Raw genomic sequence first — 19,339 nt, 5'->3', positions numbered from 1 at the left:
CCCTCTGTCAACCAACATTCAGTGATTCTAGTGGTCGTTGATAGTTTAACGAAGTATGCACATTTTATTGCTTGTAAACGTTTGCCCACTGCTGGTCAATTGGCTCAACTGTTTCTGCAAAATGTGGTCCGACTCCATGGCTTGCCTTCAGTTTTACTTTCAGACCGTGGTTCTCAGTTCTCCTCAAAGTTTTGGCAACAATGGTGTCGAAGTCTGCAAATTACCTCTAACATGTCCACCAGTTATCACCCACAAACTGATGGGCAAACTGAAAGACTGAACCAAACATTAAAACAATACTTAAGATGTTATGTTGCGGATTCCAAGAGATCTTGGTTGGATTTACTTTGGATTGCAGAAATTGCGTATAATACTTCACCTCATTCTTCCACGGGATCTTCTCCTTTTGAGGCTCTTTATGGATATGTACCTAATACCATTCCTTTGACTCTGCCTAAGGATATGAGTGATACACCAGCAGTAAGAGACACTGTACAACTTATGCAGACAATACATCAACAAATTCACAAACGCTTATTGCACAGCAAAGAGAAGTACAAAGAACAGTATGATAAAAGACATCGTTCAGGTCCGACGTACGCCCCTGGGGATAAGGTTTGGCTGTCCACAAAAAACTTGCACTTTAAGCATAAAAGTATGTTTCAACCCAAATTCATTGGTCCGTATCCAGTGCTTCGTCAGGTTAACCCTGTAACTTTTAAGTTGTTGCTGCCCAGATCTTTGCGGATCCATCCTGTGTTTCATACTTCCCTTCTGAAACCTGCTGGTCAAAACTTGGCTCCCCGGCCGGCTCCGGTTTTGGTTCATGGTGCTTGGGAGTTTGAAGTGCAAGACATACTGGATTCCAAGCGTAGAGGCTCCAAGTTATGGTATCTTGTTTCATGGAAAGGATACGGTTCTGAGAACGATTCTTGGGAGCCAGCTGAGAATGTGCATGCCTCTCGTTTGTTGCGACGTTTCCACCTCCTTCACCCTTCGAAGCCGGGCCCTAGACCGCTCCTGGGAGGGGGGAATACTGTCAGGGCTAGGGTGGCTTGCGGTCTAGGGCCCGCCCCACTCTGTAGCATGCGTGCAGCATCTTGTGCGGTTCCCTTGTGTGGCAAAATGCATCAGGCTACATTGGGTGGACGTTGGTGGCTGATGTGTGCTAGAACTGCTGCAAAACAATGTTAGCCCCATTGTAGAACTGTCTTTAAGTGTTCCTGTGTGTCAAACCTGTATTTTCTCCCTCTCCGCCTAATGCGTGAGGTTTTGCACCCTCACGCGTAATGCGTGAGCTTTCCCTGTCAGGTCGCATGCGTGAGCTCTCGCTTGGGCGTTGTCACGTTATCTTACGCGACCGCGCCCAAGCTGCCGTGCTCACTATTCCCAGTGTTTCAAAGAGGAAGCAGGGGGTTTCTTGTTTCTCCGCTGCTTTGTTGATCTTTTGGCTTTCCAGGAGCGGATTTCTACCGGAGGCTTCAGAGAAGGTTCCAGGGGGCGTGGCAGCATGCAGTTTCTTCGGTGATCGTTATTCAGAGCTGAAGAGAACGCCGAGGGTATTCAGAAGCTTGCCTGATCTCCATTAAAGTAGAGTAGGTCGTACTCTACAGGTAGGGGAGAGAACTTGGGGCTAATTAGAAATAATACTGTTAATTATGGTTTTTACAAAAAGGAAGTAATTAACCTAAACCCAATTTGAATATTTGATGTTACAAGTTTCTGATTCAATTTGTTTATTATCTTTGCGCAATACAACGCTCCCCATCTGAGACTGTGTAAAGACTTTGGAACTGTTTATTCTTTGATTATTGCAGCGCGCTACTGTATTGCTGGTTCATGGAACATTTTGGCGCAATTCTTTATAAGAATCTTCAACTAGTGATTTTCTCATATGAATGTGTGAATACTTTGCTTTGGTTGAGTTCTGAGTAGGAAACTCAGCAAATTGTCAGTACAATCTATGCCTATGGTAAAGAAGTCTATTTACTAGAGAGGTGTATTATTTCATTTCATTGAAGAAGAATTTCTGTCGCTATTTACAACAATAAGTCGCTATTTACAAACAAAAAGGAAAAGGCTTGAACTAGTGATTTTAAACTAGGGGCAATGGTCCAGAATACGGTTAGTCTCTGTTAATTGCAGGGATTTGGAATCCTTTTCGTTGCTGAGGCTTGAGTTAGGAAAACTCTCAGTTTTGATTTAAAGGTTCATAGTCTGGTATTAGGCTTGAAAGTACTTGTTGTTTAACTTTTCCTTTTCAGATCTCCTTCCCTGCTGTTCCCTTCCTAATTCCCTTTTCCCCCCCGCTTGATCACTCCAAGATTCTGTGTAATTATTACATTCGGAATTGGAGGTATCGAGAGGTGGGTCCTTATTACTTCACGACAGACCCCGAGGAAGACTTCGTCTGACAGTTATTGATTCATTGTCTCATTTTCAGGGCTCGGTGTCAGGGAATAAGAAGAAGATTTCGTCATCATACTCTGCGAATTCAGGCAGGATGAGGTCAGTGTGACCGAACAGAGAACAAATCCCCTCATCTACGTTGCCGTCCTCCTGGTCTTCATGCGGCGTGCTTTCTCGTACTTTGTAATCTGGTGGTATGAGGTGCTGATTCATCTTGATCATTGTCAGCCGCTCCACATTTTTGGGCGAGAGGCGGCTCCGTTTGGGAGTTACAATGCCACCAGCAGCACTGAAAACCCGTTCAGAAGACACACTTGCGAGTGGGCAAGACAAATAGTTTATAGCCAGGTTGGAGAGCTGTGGCCACAATTGTTTTTTCCCATGCCAATACTGCAATGGCTCATCATTAAGAAAGACCTCTGTTGAGTCATTCAGATAGTCCTGCACCATCGACTCAAGGTCCTCAGCGGTTCCTCCACTTTGCTTACTTTTTGCTGTGCCTGTGACATTTTTTCGAGAACCATACCCAAGCAAAGTTAGCCAATTCTCTACAGCAGCCACTGTTACTGTTGTGTCTGGTGCAGATGATCCGGTTGCCGGTGTCTTTAACGGCTGAGAGGTCACTTGTGTCACAGCCACAGGTGCAGAAGTGGATTTTTTTGACTGGGGATGGCCTGCTGATGCTGATGCTGATGCTGATGTACTGCCTTCTTCTCCTTCAATATCCTGCCGTTCTTTTTCAAACCTCTTGGCTGACCAGGCTAGCCAACGTTTGTACTTTTTAACATCTTCATCAGCTAAAGGAAAGAATGCTTGGCCTGCCAGCGCCTTTTTGTAGCGTGGATCCAGAATAGTAGCACAAATGTAATGCTGTTCTGAGTTGATCTTTTTAAGACGTTCATCACCACGTAGGCGCTCTAATAATTTCTCCGACAAAATAAAAGTGTCTTTTTTTTTGGCATCTTTTTCAAACTCAGAAGACACCGCCTTCAGTTGGTGCTCCAGCATGCACAACAATGGGATAGCTTTTCCCAAATTACAGTCCTCCTGGCTGACTGCACGCGTGAAGAACTCAAAAGGACGAAGCATGTCTGTCAGGCTTTTAACTATGTCCCATTGCGCCGCACCCATCCGCAGGTCCATCTGAGCTGTACCCTCTGTTAAGAAATAGTGATCGAGTACTGTATACTGCTCATACAGACGCTCAAGCATGTAGAAGGTTGAGTTCCAACGTGTTGCCACCTCCTGGATGAGTGCTTTCACTGGCATTCGACGTTCAAGTAGCAGCCTCCTCAGATGCTTCCGGGCCTTAAAAGAATGGCTGAAATGGTTGCACATTTTGCGGCAGGTGGCCATTACCTCGAACGCTGTACTGTCTCTATCACTCAAGAATTTTTGAACTACCAGGTTGATACAGTGCGCCAAACACGGCACTCTGAAATAGTCACCCAGCGCCATGGCCTTAACTACATTGGCGCCATTATCCGTGGAAACATAACCAATCCGGCGTTTTTTTGGGGACAGCCAGTGAAAGACCTTTTTGTTAAACTCGTCCAAAATGTTTTGTGCTGTGTGACTTTTCTCCAAGCCAAACATGGCTAGTGTTGCATGTTTCCGAGCAGCTTTAAAAACTTGGTCCGGGTCAACACCTGCGTTTAGCTTTGCTTTAACACCTGAAAAAGAGACCCAGTGTGCAGTGATGCACATGTAATCAGCACCTGCACCACTGGTCCATATGTCTGTTATCAGATGTATAGTGTGAACAGCACTCTTCTGCAAAGCTGCCCCAATCGCCTCCAGCACATCTTCATGTAGTGCTGGAACCGCAACTCTGGCAAAATAGAACCGGCTAGGAACCTTCCATTTAGGGCAGAGCGTTGCCACTAATTCTAGAAAACCTACCGCTTCTACAAAAGAAAAAGGGAGAAGGTCCACAGCTAGCATTTTAGCCAGCTTAGTGTTATACAGACGCGTCAGTGGGTGGTTGCGTTCATATGGCGCGTCTGAAGAAAACAAGGTTCTAATGTTGCCCTGGACCAAGCATTTACGGGATGATAATGACTTTGTTGACCCAATTATGCTCGCTGGTGAACTTTTGCGCTTTGGTGTCTCACTCGCTCCAACACTCTTAGTGTGCCTCACACGGGGTGTGCTGCTGACAGGGGTACTGGGTGTAAGTGAAGTGTTTGACACGTCTTCTTCCTCCTCGTCATCATCAGATGCAACATCAACGTTTTCTTGACTTCCAATTCGGGCTTACTTGATCGCATCTAGGTGCGCAAACCATTGGACAGTGTGCTGTCTCTCAAGATGACCTCTCTGGCCTCCGGTACCATAGTTGGTACCTGACTTACCACGACTAACTGCAAGCTTACAAAGGGTACAAATGGCGAACGTTTCCCTTTTTGGGCAAACAGTAAAGAAGTCCCAAACTGGGGACTTGAAGTGTCTGTGGGGCCTGGAGGAGGTGGCGATACTGGTGGTGGTGGTCATGCTGCTAATGCCAGATGAAGTGGAGGATCTGGATTGCCCAACTTTTGTACGTTGTGCACTTTCACCACCACTAATTAAGGTCGAGGTGGATGGAGGTCCCTTCTTGTGAGAAAGAAATATGGAAGCGGTACGAGTTGGTGTACTTAACTCCAATGATTGTGGTGTTTCCACTGCCTCCTCGTCGACAACATCATCATCATCACGCTCAGCAGCTTTTCGGGATAGGGTCAAAATGTCTGTTTGCTGCATGCCCGCTGGGGCTGCAGTGACCTTTATGATGACTGGGTCGTCGTTGTCAGAGTCTTCATCAGCAGCAGTATCCACCACTTCTTGTTGAGCCTCATCATCACACTCCATAACTCTGAGACTTTGGACGAGCTTCCTTTTACGCTTAACTACCTTTGTCAGATCATGTGCCTCACTCTCAGACGGCAGTGGTGCTGGTTCCCAATTTTGATCCGTATCATCAGAAGGAGGTGTGCTTGAAGAAGATGTAGACACCACCCTTGATCTCTTCCTTGCTAGGGGTGTGGAAGACAATGAATGATCATCAGGAGGAGTGTCTTCCTCAAATGATACCTCGCCTTGATTGTCGATTTCCTGATGTGCCCCTACTTCGGGAGGAACAACTATTGTGGGCACTTGTGACCCTCCATGCACCTCTGCTTGCGCATCTCCTTGCGCTGCCTCTCCTTCCACATGTACTTGGGCTTGTACTTGCACATGTGGTTTTTGTTGCGGCTGTGGTTGTTCAACACTCGTCAGATGAGTTACAACAACCTGTGTTGATTGAGGGACATTGCTGCTACTTTCTTGCGATGAGCCAACATCACTGGTCGATGGTGATTGAACAACTAGACTAAGTGCCTCTGCAGCACTGAAGGGCTTGGACTTAAGTTGGCGTGGTGGTGGTGGTGGCACTGAGCCCAATGGAGCGGGGGTGCTGCTCCCAGCTTGGTCCCCAGCAGATCCCGCTGCTGCTGCAGGCATACTTTTTTTTTTACTCCCAAAAAAAGGGGCGGCTGGCACACCAGTCTCCTTGGTAACTTGCTTCTTCTGCTCCTTACTGGCAACTTTCTTGCTAGAGGAGCTACGGGTAACTTTTTTTGGGGCCATCTTCTTCAGAACAGCAGGCAGCAGTTGCACGAGTTGCAGAGTTGTCTGTGTCCAGACGTGACGTCGCGTGACGTTATGCTGCACACACACACCGCTGCAGGACTTCTTCCTGGCACTGGTGGTTCTCTAGAGTCTTGTGCACCTAAAAGCAATGGAAGACAGAGGAACATCAGTTCAGTTATACACCCCAAAAAATGGAAAAACACAGAAAAATAAGCACAATCCCATGCCATCCATGATGTTTACATTCAAGACACCACACAGAAAGACTAGGCCCATGCAACACTAAGTCACTAGGGGATAATGGATGATGGGGATAATGGATGAAAAGTAGGCTAAATAAGTGCAGGCCTCAGACACTGCCTCTCTTCAAAATGGCCCCTTGCACCCCAAGCACATGTTGCCTGTACCAGCCAGCACTCAAGATGGCCACCACCACCACCCACATGGCCAGTCCACATCAACAGTACACCCCCAAAAAACAGACAAACACCCAAAAATCACCACAATCCAATGCCATCCAGGATGTTTACATTAAAGAGAGTGAGACCCCACAGGCACACTCAGTCCATGCACCACTACCCCTGGGCAAAAGGCCACACCAGCAGCCCCAAAAAAACGACAAAAACCACAAAAAACAGCACAATCCCAGCCCATCCATGGCCTCAATGGTGTTTAAATTCAAGAAGACACCCCACAGAAAGACTAGGCCCATGCAACACTCACTACCCCTGGGCATAATGGATGAAAAGTAGGCAAAATAAGTGCAGGCCTCAGCCACTGCCTCTCTTCAAAATGGCCCCCCTTTACACCCCAAGCCAGTCCACATCAACAGTACACCCCAAAAAAACAGAAAAACACCCACAAATCACCACAATCCAATGCCATCCAGGATGTTTACATTATAGAGAGTGAGACCACACTACAGGCACACTCAGTCCATGCACCACTGCCCCTGGGCAAAAGGCCACACCAGCAGCCCCAAAAAAACGACAAAAACCACAAAAAACAGCACAATCCCAGCCCATCCATGGCCTCAATGGTGTTTAAATTCAAGAAGACACCCCACAGAAAGACTAGGCCCATGCAACACTCACTACCCCTGGGCATAATGGATGAAAAGTAGGCAAAATAAGTGCAGGCCTCAGACACTGCCTCTCTTCAAAATGCCCCCCCCTTACACCCCAAGCCAGTCCACATCAACAGTACACCCCAAAAAAACAGAAAAACACAGACAAATCACCACAATCCAATGCCATCCAGGATGTTTACATTATAGAGAGTGAGACCACACTACAGGCACACTCAGTCCATGCACCACTACCCCTGGGCAAAAGGCCACACCAGCAGCCCCAAAAAAACGACAAAAACCACATAAAACAGCACAATCCCAGCCCATCCATGGCCTCAATGGTGTTTAAATTCAAGAAGACACCCCACAGAAAGACTAGGCCCATGCAACACTCACTACCCCTGGGCATAATGGATGAAAAGTAGTCAAAATAAGTGCAGGCCTCAGACACTGCCTCTCTTCAAAATGGCCCCCCCCTTACACCCCAAGCCAGTCCACATCAACAGTACACCCCAAAAAAACTGAAAAACACCCACAAATCACCACAATCCAATGCCATCCAGGATGTTTACATTATAGAGAGTGAGACCACACTACAGGCACACTCAGTCCATGCACCACTACCCCTGGGCAAAAGGCCACACCAGCAGCCCCAAAAAAACAACAAAAACCACAAAAAACAGCACAATCCCAGCCCATCCATGGCCTCAATGGTGTTTAAATTCAAGAAGACACCCCACAGAAAGACTAGGCCCATGCAACACTCACTACCCCTGGGCATAATGGATGAAAAGTAGGCAAAATAAGTGCAGGCCTCAGACACTGCCTCTCTTCAAAATGGCCCCCCCTTACACCCCAAGCCAGTCCACATCAACAGTACACCCCAAAAAAACAGAAAAACACCCACAAATCACCACAATCCAATGCCATCCAGGATGTTTACATTATAGAGAGTGAGACCACACTACAGGCACACTCAGTCCATGCACCACTACCCCTGGGCAAAAGGCCACACCAGCAGCCCCAAAAAACGACAAAAACCACAGAAAACAGCACAATCCCAGCCCATCCATGGCCTCAATGGTGTTTAAATTCAAGAAGACACCCCACAGAAAGACTAGGCCCATGCAACACTCACTACCACTGGGCATAATGGATGAAAAGTAGGCAAAATAAGTGCAGGCCTCAGACACTGCCTCTCTTCAAAATGGCCCCCCCTTACACCCCAAGCCAGTCCACATCAACAGTACACCCCAAAAAACAGAAAAACACCCACAAATCACCACAATCCAATGCCATCCAGGATGTTTACATTAAAGAGAGTGAGACCACACTACAGGCACACTCAGTCCATGCACCACTACCCCTGGGCAAAAGGCCACACCAGCAGCCCCCAAAAAAAGATAAAAAACACAAAAAACAGCACAATCCCAGCCCATCCATGGCCTCAATGGTGTTTAAATTCAAAAGGACATCCCACAGAAAGACTAGGCCCATGCAACACTCACCACCCCTGGGCAAAGGGCCCCACCAGCAGCCCCAAAAAACGACAAAAAACAATAAAATCAGCACAATCCCAGCCCATCCATGGCCTCAATGGTGTTTAAATTCAAGAAGACACCCCACAGAAAGACTAGGCCCATGCAACACTCACTACCCCTGGGCATAATGGATGAAAAGTAGGCAAAATAAGTGCAGGCCTCAGACACTGCCTCTCTTCAAAATGGCCCCCCCTTACACCCCAAGCCAGTCCACATCAACAGTACACCCTAAAAAAACAGAAAAACACCCACAAATCACCACAATCCAATGCCATCCAGGATGTTTACAGTATAGAGAGTGAGACCACACTACAGGCACACTCAGTCCATGCACCACTACCCCTGGGCAAAGGGCCCCACCAGCAGCCCCCAAAAAACGACAAAAAACAATAAAATCAGCACAATCCCAGCCCATCCATGGCCTCAATGGTGTTTAAATTCAAGAAGACACCCCTCAGAAAGACTAGGCCCATGCAACACTCAATCCCCTCAGAAAGACTAGGCCCATGCAACACTCACTACCCCTGGGCATAATGGATGAAAAGTAGGCAAAATAAGTGCAGGCCTCAGACACTGCCCCTCTTCAAAATGGCCCCTTGCACCCCAAGCACATGTTGCCTGTACCAGCCAGCACTCAAGATGGCCACCACCACCACCCACATGGCCAGTCCACATCAACAGTAAACCCCCAAAAAACAGAAAAACAGCCAAAAATCACCACAATCCAATGCCATCCATGATGTTTACATTAAAGAGAGTGAGACCACACCACAGGCACACTCAGTCCATGCACCACCACCCCTGGGGAAAAGGTCCCATCAGCAGCCCCAAAAAAACGACAAAAACAACAAAAATAAGCACAATCCCAGCCCATCCATGGCCTCAATGGTGTTTAAATTCAACAAAACAGTTGTATCATGCACCCATAACCAACCCTGGTCCTACTGGATACTGTGGCTACCCACAATATAATTTATTTAATGTTCTGAAAAAGTTCCAAAATTGTAGTTGCAGCAACTGTAATGCCCCAAACAAACTTACTTGTGAAAGTTGATTTCTAATCCAAAAGTGATCCAAAGAAAGTCAAAAAGGCCTCAAATCCAAATATCCAGCAGCACCCACAAAAAGTAATCCTTCCAGCTCCAGATCCAAATGAAAGTGACCAGGAGATGGACAAAGCACTGGGAGGAGCCTGCTGGACAGGAACAGGAAGTTGGAGACTGTGGGGCACTTCCTTCCCTCCCCCCCCCAAAAATGGACTCCTTGCAAAAAAAAGGCCATGCAAATGTCAACCTGAGGAGTGATTCTGTTAAAAATCATCATTTTCTGAAGGTTTATCCTGTTTGCTGGTGGATTTCTTGTGCAGAATTGCAAAATCTCTATTTCGCGAGTGCGAGATTGTTCCTTTCCGCCGCAACTACGTGTTCGCAATTGCGAACTCTCGCGAGGTGTGCTGTGCAAGGTGGCAAGCCGCGATTACGTATTCGCGGGCGCCAAACTCCTGCGGGATCACGCAGCAAGATCCAAAATGGCGCAGCACTCGCAAAATATGATCGAGAAAAACAACTCGGCAAACGCTTAATGACGGAAAGTGAACGCCGTGCACCACGCCGCGCGCCGCAACCAAGCAAAAAATCCGCCGCGAGCGGATTCACGGATTTTCGACAAATTCGCGAGAGTTCGCGGATTGCGAATTTGCCGAAAATCCGAAAAATCCGCGAGCGGAGCGGATTTTACGCCCATGCTTAGTCAGGACTGTCGCCTATTATTTCACTAGTAGCCCTACCGTAATCCGGTTTCGTGGGCCCCCCAGATATGAGCCGGTCAGTCTAGATCCATGCCCTTCTTGTTGCGTGTTAAGGCTTGTCCCAAAATACGGGAACACATTTACTGAGGGAACAAAAAGGAAAATATCATGGTGTGATAATAGCCCACAAAAGTCCTCTCCTTTCTTCCCCCCATTATTTTCTGTCTGCCATCTCATTCTGTGCCATGGTTCCTGTATAACACATTCCTTCTATTTGAATTGTGACCCAGGGCTGTCAGAAAGATTCTACTCGATGGCCCGTATCAAAATACTAGTCTACTATATGTTGCCAGTAAACATGGCATTAAAACTGACTGAATAACATCACCACCAATCCGAACTTCTCCCCGTAATCTCACACTATGAACTCTGATCTAAAAACCCTTAGAAAAGAAACCAAAGTGCAATAAAAGTAGAGTACAAATGTTTAGTACATTACTCACCGAGTCCATGTGATTTATGAACTCAAACTGGTGTCCGGCGGGAGGATCCCCCGAGAACACAATCTGTATGCACATCGTTAAAAGGGAAAAAAAGGGTGCGTATTACTTTAGCATCTCCCTCGCCCCCATGTAGGATAAATGGTAGCTTCAGTATCGGTCCCGCTATTAGCCCAGTCTCTCCAAAGGAGTTCAATCTCCTCATACTTCTAGTCACCATGAGAGTAGGTCACCCCCTCCTTACCGTTCCGTGGGAGACGTCCTTCCTGTAGCCCCGCTATCCGTAACACCGTGCAGTTAAGGTGTATGGTTTCAATACGGATTAAAAGGCAACGGAAGGCGTATCCCGGGTTCTGCGTGCCGTGTCACACGTGATGCAACGTAGAAGTGCGTCGCCCAATTACTTCCGCTGCACTTTCCCGCAGTATATCATGGGAAGTGTAGTCAGATCTTGGTTCCGGCATCGGCAAATGTATGTTAATATTAATTTTCATACCCGTCTCATAGAATGGTGTCCCCAGTCCCGAGAACAGGGGAAAGGAACCAGCAGGCATCCCATTCATGTCAAAGGAAGGGGGAATCAATAAGTAAATAAAATCTCGGTCTGTCCTGCGATGGCAGAGGTGTTTACAATATAAGACCAAAGCCACTTCTCTTGCCATGGTTCTGTTGGTGTAGACGTCGTCCGCACCGCCCCTATGAATTCAGGGAAAAAGCAGTGGATAGCGCAATTGAAGGGGAGCCACCATCTATAAAAGACAGTGAAAAGAGTACACACCTCCTCTCCAGTGATACGTTGGGGATGGGTAGCACCATATATTCTATAATATGAAGACACTCCCAAATTGCTGAGTATAGCAGGAAACCCACCAGAGAATGTCTGAGAATAAATCAAATGTCAGATATTATCTTTTGGTTCTATCAATTTGAAACAAAGAGTACCTAATCAGCCGTTAAATAAGTGTATGTAGGTTTATTGTCTCGCCAGGACCTGCCATGGAATATCATCGTTTAATCCAATCACATGGCTCTTCAACCGGTAGACCCATCTTTGTTCAAATTGTAGCAGAAGTCTCTGTTCATCCCTTTGATTCCTAGCTGCTGGTACTTTCTCTATAACAGTCCACATTAGATCCTCAACACTATGGCCCTGTTCCAAAAAATGTGCGGTAAGTTTGGTGTTTGATTTACCGCACCTTATTGTGCTACAGTGTTCTGTTATTCTCACCCGTACTTTGCGGCCTGTCATTCCCACATACATTTTTCTACAGGGGCACGTGAGTAAATAGATTACCCCTTGAGTGTTGCAATTCGTATGCGACCTCTGTTCCCATGGTGTACGAAGTCCCAGATCCAAGGAATGTGTATTGTTTGTGAGATGACATATACTACATGATCCACATCGTGTGTGGCCTGTGTATGAAGGTAAGCCTGTCACTGTAGTCGCTGTTCCTAATGGCCTCAGGTTCTTGGGTCTCGTGTGTATTAACAGGTCTTTTAAATTGTTACTTCGTCTGAATGAGAAGAGAGGTGTCTCTATATTCATCCCTCCTGAATTCAAGACCTTCCAATTTTTTAATACAAGGCGTTTCACCTGCTGTGAAGCCGTATTAAATGTGGATACAAAGACAGGTTTTTTGGTTAGTGGTCTGATAGTTTTAGAGAGTAATGCATCCCGGTTGGCATTAAAGGCTCTTTTTCTGGCTTTCTTTATAACCTTGTTAGGATACCCTCGTTGATGTAGTTTTCGTGTTAGATTATCACATTCCATCAAGAAATCTGCTCTGTCCAAACAGTTCCGACGTAGTCGGAAAAACTGACCAACTGGCATGTTCTCCCGTATTGAGCGGGGGTGAAAACTCTCAAGCGCTAATAAAGCGTTCTTGTCGTTAGGCTTGTGAAATATCTTAGTTTTAAGGCCCCCCCCACCACATGGCTCTATGACTAGATCTAAAAATGGTAAATTCTCCTTTGTGACAGTTGAGGTAAAATGAAGAAAAGGATTCTGTGCATTAAGCCATTGTAAAAACAGATCCACTGATGTTCTGTCACCCCTCCAAATCACCAAGACGTCATCAATGTAACGTCGCCATAACCTAAGGTGAGTGGCCCAAGGTCCATTGATGTCTAGAATGGTCAATTTTTCGAATGCCCCTACGTAGAGTCCAGCCAGGCTCGGGGCGAATACACTCCCCATAGAAGTTCCATGGGTCTGAAGATAAAGGCTACCCTCAAACTCAAAAAAATTCTTTGTCAAAGCTATTTCAGCTAAATGTAGGATGAATGCTTGTGGTGTTTGGTACAACCATTCTCTGTCAAAAAGTAATGTTTCCAAGACTCTAAGAGTCTCTAGCTGAGGAATATTCGTATATGGGGCTTCAATGTCAAGCCCTATAAGGAATTCCGTGCTGGGATCAAAAGAAACATCCTTCAACAAGTTCAGGATGTCCAAGGTATCTCTTAAATATGTAGGCAGTTGTTGTACCATCGGTTTAAGGAAAAAGTCGCAAAATTGAGAAAGGGGTTCCAGTAGGGACCCCATCCCGGAGACAATGGGTCTCCCGGGAGGGGGTCTCACTGTTTTATGGATTTTAGGAAGAATATAGAAGTACGGAGTCCTCGGTTGATGATTTACCAGGAACTCCGCCTCATGCTCCGTGATCCAATCCCCTGTTCTAGCTTCTTCCACCATAGTCATGATCTCCCTTGTGATGGTGTCAGTAGGGTCTTCTCTTAATTTGCAATATGTCCTAGAGTCAGCCAGTAACCGAAGGCACTCTTCTCGATAGGTCACTTGGTCCATGACCACTGTGGCTCCACCCTTATCCGCAGGTTTCAGGATAATTTCCTTGTTGTTACTCAACTCCTTTAAAGCCTCCCTCTCACAATTTGACAAGTTGGAAAAATGACCGTATTGTGTGAGGTTGGAGGTCTCCAGATCGTGGATCACCGCTTGTTCAAAAGCAGCTACTTGGGGTGGGAGTATGGCCAATTGTGGGGTGAAAGTGGATTTTGGACGGAAGGGGGTGTCCCCCTTCTGTTCCGTTTGTTCTTCACGATCCTCTAAAAAGACCTTTAATCTGAGGTTCCTAAAGAAGGTTGCCAAGTCCTGACGAAGTTGGAACAGGTCAGGATGATTGGTGGGGACGAATCCGAGACCGTTGTTGAGGACCTGTTCCTGTAATGCAGATATGGTGTATGAAGAAAGATTCACTACTAGTGAGGGTTGTGGCTCGTTCCTGGTTCGTTGTTCGTCCTCGGTGTGATACTCTGTGCCATGCTCCTGGTTACCCGCTGAGTGATATCTTCGTCCTGGTCGGACCAGTTCATGCGTGCCTGGGTTTTCTGTTTGCCTCGGCCCTTTCCATGACCTCTCCCTAAAAAAGGAACCTGAAAGTTCTGAAATTGAGCATTTTGGTATTCAGGGTTCGGGAATCTCTGGTTGTCAAACTGTTGGTTCTGATATAAATCCGGGGGTGGGTAGCCCATCATAGGCCAATTATAGGCATTGTTTGGGTATTGTTGAAATGGTTGTTGAAAAAAGGGTGGTCTTGCCCCTCGCCATTGCCCACGCCCTCTGCCTCATCCTCTTCTCTTAGGTGGAAAGGCATTATCACTCCCCTCGCTAGAGGTACTGGTGGTATACTGGCGAGGACGTCCTTGTTGGTTACTATTGTTGCCCTCTGCCAATTTCTGTTTTGCGTACTCATTAGATGTGTAAGGGTACGCCTTCTCTCTAGTAAAATTCTTTAAATCCTTCTGCAGTTTTGTAATCTTCGAATGGATTAAATGATCCCTGTATTCAGCGAGTTCAGTGTTTATTTGGTTTAACTTGTGGTCAAAGGTTGCAATTACAATGTCCGCTTGGAGCCCCGATTCTGTTGTCTGAATCTTAATCATGAGAGCATCAGCCAGTCGTTTGGCTGTGCGAATGATTAGCACCAGCCAATCCCGAGTGCATTTCCAAGATACCAAAGCCCAATCACGCCTAAACTCCTCATCCTCCAAGAAGATTAAGGGTTCATTGGTGACAAGGAGGCCCCTCGGAGTAGCATTCACCCTTAAATATTCAGTAAGAATCGCTCCGTGAAGAATGGTTTTAACCTGGGTTTTCTTGAGTTCTAAGAGGGTATCCCAACCTTCCCCTTGTGCTAGCACTGCCGTTACGGTACTATCACCTAGGAGAGAGGGTCCTGCCAAGATGTCAGAGACTATATCATCCCCAAATGAGAGTCCTGGAATCAAATCCATGATAGCTGGGTGTAAAACCTTTAAAAGACAAGATTCAAAATATGTAAGCTTGACCTCAACTGTAAGTCTATCACTAAGTTCTTATTAAAATGTCCACATATTGGGAAAAGAAAAGAAAACAAGGAAAAGTGATTGGTGGGATGTAAAAGTGTCAACCCTATATTACCCTAAAATAAGGGTGCGAAAAATGGATCCCCTGCGGCTAAGCTGCCGCTCTTAAACTATTCTACACAAAAAAGGGGTGAGGGCTTGTAACTCTACTGCCCCATGCCCCCATATAAATTCAGATGTATACACAAGAGGGGTGTAGAGTACACAAAATCAAAACCACGAGACAAATACAGAAAAATCCATAAATTGGAAAAAACTGCCCTCACTCACATACCGAAGTATGTGACATGCTTCATCATCGGGTCTGCTTACAATACGCCCTGGTGTAGCCACACTCAGGGCGAAGCATAAGGGAGGGGAAAAATAATAAATTCCACACAACGTTACAAGAAACCAACAGCCACATACAACACGTAACATATAATGTGATGAAACCAGTGCCAATCTCCATGTAATTGAAATAAGTAGTGCGACAATAGTGCAGTAAATGGGAAATATTAAAACTGATTAGGGGTGCCAATTGAAAGAATTGCTTTATTAGACGTTGCTTGGTACCCTTACCAGGATTAAAAGAACAAAAAAGGATGGGAGATGTCTTGCTAGAGACTGAAAGATCCCTCAAGACTTCCCTCCAAACACTGCTGTGGTCAACATGTTTCGACCGATTTAGTCGTGCCAAAATTGGTCACCCCGGTCTTCGTCAGGACTGTCGCCTATTATTTCACTAGTAGCCCTACCGTAATCCGGTTTCGTGGGCCCCCCAGATATGGGCCGGTCAGTCTAGATCCATGCCCTTCTTGTTGCGTGTTAAGGCTTGTCCCAAAATACGGGAACACATTTACTGAGGGAACAAAAAGGAAAATATCATGGTGTGATAATAGCCCACAAAAGTCCTCTCCTTTCTTCCCCCCATTATTTTCTGTCTGCCATCTCATTCTGTGCCATGGTTCCTGTATAACACATTCCTTCTATTTGAATTGTGACCCAGGGCTGTCAGCAAGATTCTACTCGATGGCCCGTATCAAAATACTAGTCTACTATATGTTGCCAGTAAACATGGCATTAAAACTGACTGAATAACATCACCACCAATCCGAACTTCTCCCCGTAATCTCACACTGTGAACTCTGATCTAAAAACCCTTAGAAAAGAAACCAAAGTGCAATAAAAGTAGAGTACAAATGTTTAGTACATTACTCACCGAGTCCATGTGATTTATGAACTCGAACTGGTGTCCGGCGGGAGGATCCCCCGAGAACACAATCTGTATGCACATCGTTAAAAGGGAAAAAAAGGGTGCGTATTACTTTAGCATCTCCCTCGCCCCCATGTAGGATAAATGGTAGCTTCAGTATCGGTCCCGCTATTAGCCCAGTCTCTCCAAAGGAGTTCAATCTCCTCATACTTCTAGTCACCATGAGAGTAGGTCACCCCCTCCTTACCGTTCCGTGGGAGACGTCCTTCCTGTAGCCCCGCTATCCGTAACACCGTGCAGTTAAGGTGTATGGTTTCAATATGGATTAAAAGGCAACGGAAGGCGTATCCCGGGTTCTGCGTGCCGTGTCACACGTGATGCAACGTAGAAGTGCGTCGCCCAATTACTTCCGCTGCACTTTCCCGCAGTATATCATGGGAAGTGTAGTCAGATCTTGGTTCCGGCATCGGCAAATGTATGTTAATATTAATTTTCATACCCGTCTCATAGAATGGTGTCCCCAGTCCCGAGAACAGGGGAAAGGAACCAGCAGGCATCCCATTCATGTCAAAGGAAGGGGGAATCAATAAGTAAATAAAATCTCGGTCTGTCATGCGATGGCAGAGGTGTTTACAATATAAGACCAAACCCACTTCTCTTGCCATGGTTCTGTTGGTGTAGACGTCGTCCGCACCGCCCCTATGAATTCAGGGAAAAAGCAGTGGATAGCGCAATTGAAGGGGTGCCACCATCTATAAAAGACAGTGAAAAGAGTACACACCTCCTCTCCAGTGATACGTTGGGGATGGGTAGAACCATATATTCTATAATATGAAGACACTCCCAAATTGCTGAGTATAGCAGGAAACCCACCAGAGAATGTCTGAGAATAAATCAAATGTCAGATATTATCTTTTGGTTCTATCAATTTGAAACAAAGAGTACCTAATTAGCCGTTAAATAAGTGTATGTAGGTTTATTGTCTCGCCAGGACCTGCCATGGAATATCATCGTTTAATCCAATCACATGGCTCTTCAACCGGTAGACCCATCTTTATTCAAATTGTAGCAGAAGTCTCTGTTCATCCCTTTGATTCCTAGCTGCTGGTACTTTCTCTATAACAGTCCACATTAGATCCTCAACACTATGGCCCTGTTCCAAAAAATGTGCGGTAAGTTTGGTGTTTGATTTACCGCACCTTATTGTGCTACAGTGTTCTGTTATTCTCAAATAAAAAAAGAGCTGGGAGTGCTTGTTTATCCAGAAACAATTAGATATTTTAATCTTCAAAAGACACAAATAAATCAATGGTCCAAAAAGTATAGTGTGTAAACATATGCACAGTCAAAATTCTTGATTTCCTTGATGTTCAGCAGCCGACGCGTTTCGTCCTATAGGCAGGACGTCATCAGGGCTCGTACTCTTATAATGAGGCTCCTCTTTTTTATTATTATTATGTCTCAGATTTTTTGAACCTTAGTTCTAGGCCGTTGTGCTACAAGAGGTCAGATTCTTCATCTATGTACCGGTAATAATCATGAACTGATGAAACCCTAGATCAATGCCTCTCTCAGATCGATTTATCCTTTGTTCTTTAAATCGAGAGTCCTTTAAAAACTGTTCTGCCAGTAACATTCATACCGCATTTCAATCTACTGTAACCCAAAGAGGAAATGACATCTATTCTGCAGCGATCCTATCCATTCGTTGAACAACCATCCATTAGTTCATAAAGTGACCTCCTGTTCCTCCACACCATCCGGGTACGATAAATCCCGAAGGTTTGTTATTCTCACCCGTACTTTGCGGCCTGTCATTCCCACATACATTTTTCTACAGGGGCACGTGAGTAAATAGATTACCCCCTGAGTGTTGCAATTCGTATGCGACCTCTGTTCCCATGGTGTACGAAGTCCCAGATCCAAGGAATGTGTATTCTTTGTGAGATTACATATACTACATGATCCACATCGTGTGTGGCCTGTGTATGAAGGTAAGCCTGTCACTGTAGTCGTTGTTCCACGTCCAAACTCCCCAGTAACCATTGATAATTTGTCCTTCTTTGTACGATCAGACCATGGATAGGAGGTGGAAATTAAAGAAACTTATTGATCCTTTCAAATCCATAGGGGGGCAAGGGTTTTTACAAGAGCCGGCTCGCCTCAAGGTTATCAATAAATATGGTTGATGTCCTACATTAACTTTCTTCTCTTACTCCTTTAACGATTGAGGGCTTATGCATAGACTTAGATACTGGGCTTAGGAGAGTTAGGGAGTCCGGGCTAGAATCTTACTTCATTTACCTTTTTCTGTCTGCTCCCTTCTCTCTTCTCCGCTATTTCTTCGTTTTTTTCTTTCTTTCCCTCTTATTTTTGGAAACATTAAGGGACGGTGGGTAGCTCTCGGCTGCTTCTCTCTGCAGCTGCCTTTTCAGCGGCAGCAAGTTTCAGGGAGGGTTCCTTCTCCTAGTGGGGAGAGGGATAGGGGGGAGGGGGTGGGGTCGGGGCTCTCCGGGGGGGGTGGTCTCAGGAGGAAAACTTAAAAAATAACAACACGACATGGTATAGTTTGGAATATGACGGGAAGAGGCTATTTTTGTTTTTGGTGTGAGCAGAATGGTAGAATTGGTATACTTTATGTTTTGAAATGTATAAGTTAAAATGTTTGGCCTGGAACGTCGCAGGTCTGAACAATCAGAATAAAAGACGACTTGTCTCTGAAGAGCTCAGACTGTATGATCCACATCTTATTTTTCTTTCAGAGACACATATTGCCTTTAAGGATAGGAAGTTACTCAATCAACTTGGTTATGACGTCATACTTAGCTCTACATTACAGGCATCAATTAGAGGAGTGGCCATTCTTAAAGACAAGAGACTTAGGGTAGAAGTACTTAAAACGTC

The sequence above is a fragment of the Lissotriton helveticus genome, chromosome 6, assembly GCF_964261635.1.
Source record: "Lissotriton helveticus chromosome 6, aLisHel1.1, whole genome shotgun sequence".
Classification (NCBI taxonomy): domain Eukaryota; kingdom Metazoa; phylum Chordata; class Amphibia; order Caudata; family Salamandridae; genus Lissotriton; species Lissotriton helveticus.
This window is presented reverse-complemented; position numbering follows the sequence as displayed.